This window comes from Lolium perenne, chromosome 3 (assembly GCF_019359855.2).
Source record: "Lolium perenne isolate Kyuss_39 chromosome 3, Kyuss_2.0, whole genome shotgun sequence".
NCBI classification, from domain to species: domain Eukaryota; kingdom Viridiplantae; phylum Streptophyta; class Magnoliopsida; order Poales; family Poaceae; genus Lolium; species Lolium perenne.
The window spans coordinates 312290031-312293283 of NC_067246.2; the positions used below are offsets into that span (position 1 = coordinate 312290031).

Genomic DNA, 3253 nt, shown 5'->3' on the forward strand with positions numbered 1-3253 from the left:
AGCATCCGTACCCCTTCCAGTATTAAGTTTCAAAGAACAGACAATTGCATTAAGTATGGTGTGTAATGTAATCAACACAAATATCCTTAGACAAATCATTGATGTTTTATCCCTAGTGGCAACAACACATCCACAACCTTAGAACTTTCTATCACTGTCCCAGATTCAATGGAGGCATGGACCCACTATCGAGCATAAATACTCCCTCTTGGAGTCACAAGTATCAACTTAGCCAGAGCCTCTACTAGCAACGGAGAGCATGCAAGATCATAAACAACACATATATGATAGATCAATAATCAACTTGACATAGTATTCCATATTCATCGGATCCCCACAAACACAACATGTAGCATTACAAATAGATGATCTTGATCATGATAGGCAGCTCACAAGATCTAACATGATAGCACAAGAGGAGAAGACAACCATCTAGCTACTGCTATGGACCCATAGTCCAAGGATGAACTACTCACACATCAGTCCGGAGATGGCGAAGACGTCTCAGTATGTTTTCTCGTATCGTGGCTCTCGGTAATAGGGTTTTCGCGACGGAGGGAATAAATAGGCGGAAGGGCAGAGTCAGGAGAGGCACAAGGGCCCCACCCCACAGGCCGGCGCGGCCAAGGGCCCCACTGCGCGACCCTAGGGTGTGGGCGCCTCGCGTTCCTTCTTCGTCTCCCCTTCGGACTTCTGGAAGGCTCCGTGCAAAATAAGACCGTGGGCTTTTGTTTCGTCCAATTCCGAGAATATTTCCTGTGTAGAATTTCTGAAACCAAAAGCAGCAGAAAACAGGAACTGACGCTTCGGCATCTTGTTAATAGGTTAGTGCCGAAAAATGCATAATAATGATATAAAGTGTATATAAAACATGTGAGTATAAAACTAGCATGAAACATAAGAAATTATAGATACGTTTGAGACGTATCACACACATACTTGTATTTTTTTTTGGTAAAAGGGAATTCACACACATACTTGTTAACGGAACAAACATAATTAAATTCATGATTAATAACCTTAAGATGACAACTCCAACCATCTACTCCTCGTCCATCATGGCAATGGCTAGATCGTGCTCGGTGCATTTGACAACCACCTTTGCACACGAGTAGTCGAAAACTCGAAGATGGTCACTCTATACACATTAGGTGTTGCTACATCGGTACATCCGATGCATTATGACCCTCCCGTCCACATCCTCGAGCCTCGCCATCTAGTTACATCGGATGTTTTTCTTCAAGGTGACGCTCTTCATGATGGTAGCTCCTTCTTGAAGGCATTATGGATGGGGAGCGTATCCAAACGGATGCTGATGGCACCTTCATGAAATAGGTTGGAGATGCTTCCTTATGGAAGTGGTTGATCTCCATAGCCCCCTTGGCCTCTTGGATGAGTTGCCCTCTCCATCAACCTAGGAAGAGCTTTCATTGCCAAGTTTGAGCTTGACGGCAGAGTACTGCAAAAAAGATGCCTCCTTCGACGAACGTGAGAAAGAGAGTGAGAGGGAGAGTGGTGGCGCTTGAAGAAAACAACGCATTGTCATGTGCTCCTTGCGGTTTCATCAACCGGCTCCACCAAAAGAGTCGCCATGCAGAGACTCAGTTGTATACTTCCTTGTCCTCAAATAGGAAAGAGTAATGCTACAGCTACATGATCATTTTTACAGTCCACATACGTCCACAAGGTCTGTCCTTATGATTAATTCCATAGGCCTGAAATTACCGAATAGGAAACTATATAGCCTAAATTTACTCCATCAGACACATGGGGGTACAGTGGCAACCAAAACACGGCCTACCTGTACTCTTGGGAATATGGTAGTTTGTTTTTCTTGACTGGAAATGAACGGTAGGGAAAGCTTTGGGATCAATTCTCGTATGACATCACGTTATGGCCGTAGCTAGCACCAGAAAGTCCGGGAACGGACCAAGATATTCCTGGCCGCCTACCCGCAGCTAATAAACTAAGGTCGACAAGCGTCCATTAATTCAGTGATCGAATAGCGAATCGCTACGTTTGAGACCTCCTCTCGCCAAGGACTGCGACCGGCCAATATTCATATAGGAACACCATTATTCAGTTAAGAACAGACATGGTACTGTGACGAAACAAGCATTATTAGGAATGATTGATGAGGGAACAGGGAACGTTCCAGATCATGTCTCCCTGCGCGAAGCGCTGCCATCGGATGGCCAAGTTCTGCAGGCTGGGCGTCGCGCGCTACGTCTACCGCACAGCCAAGCGTCGTGCCATCTGCGCGCGCGTTCATGAACGTATAGCTTTCAGTTTGACACTGTCTAGTTTTTCATTTGTACCCCTGAAACGACAACAAGCTTCAGCTCTTGTGATTTGGCAAAAAAAAAAAAAGCATTGTGATTTGTGAGGTAAAAAAAACCATTGTGATGTGTGTTGTTCCCCCGCAAATGATCAAGAATACCCACCGTCACCAATTTTATGGCACAGTGATTAAGAGTACCCCAGGTCAAAAACGTTGAGAATGCTATAACGGAGGAAGAAAAAACATATTGCGGTGAGGGTGGATCGAACACCCGACCTTCAGATCTTCAGTCTGACGCTCTCCCAACTGAGCTATCCCCGCTTTTTGTTATGTAATTAGTTGCATGCTTAGTGACATACTGACTAACAGGAGCTGAGATTTGGGCTCCGCCTGGCCATTATAGGTTTTTCTATCATTCTAGCGCGGCTCGTTTCAGCCCATACTAGGTACTCATATACGGCGGCCCGCTACAGCCATGAGGCGGGCCCTATCGTCACACTCTTTGCCATTTCAGTCAACCAAGAGTCCTCTCCCCTCAAATCCCTGGCCCAATTTGTACGTTCGTTTTTTTTCCTTCGAAAAAGTCTGTTGTGTCCAAGCTCCACAACAACATTTTTGTTTACCTTGTGATCCTAGGCTCTTAGCTGAAAACAACTTAGACACATGCTTAAGTTTTGCCAGTAAGCTAAAACACACTTTGCTTCATTTCCCTATTTATTTAGCCTTCCGGCCTTGCCTTTTGCTTTGGCTTGGCACAACTTTGCGCCTATACAAATTTCAGTTGGTACTAGTGGCGGGACAACCACCCTTAATCTTATCAGACGTTAAATTTAGCTGACAACTGGATATGGATATTTTTCCATTCTGCATGAACGATGCAAATATTTTGTAAACCTATATCTTTGTTGTAATCCGTAGAAACACACACCAATGTTGCTCTCCTCTAGTCATGGTAAAGTCTTTGCTTCTAAC

The 3253-nt window shown here is 44.7% G+C and overlaps 1 non-coding gene across 1 annotated transcript; it reads right to left on the minus strand.

The window, feature by feature from the left end:
- Positions 1–2529: 2529 nt before the first annotated feature.
- Positions 2530–2602, minus strand: TRNAF-GAA (transfer RNA phenylalanine (anticodon GAA)). The gene has a single exon. It is a non-coding gene; the product is annotated as a tRNA-Phe (tRNA).
- Positions 2603–3253: the final 651 nt, after the last annotated feature.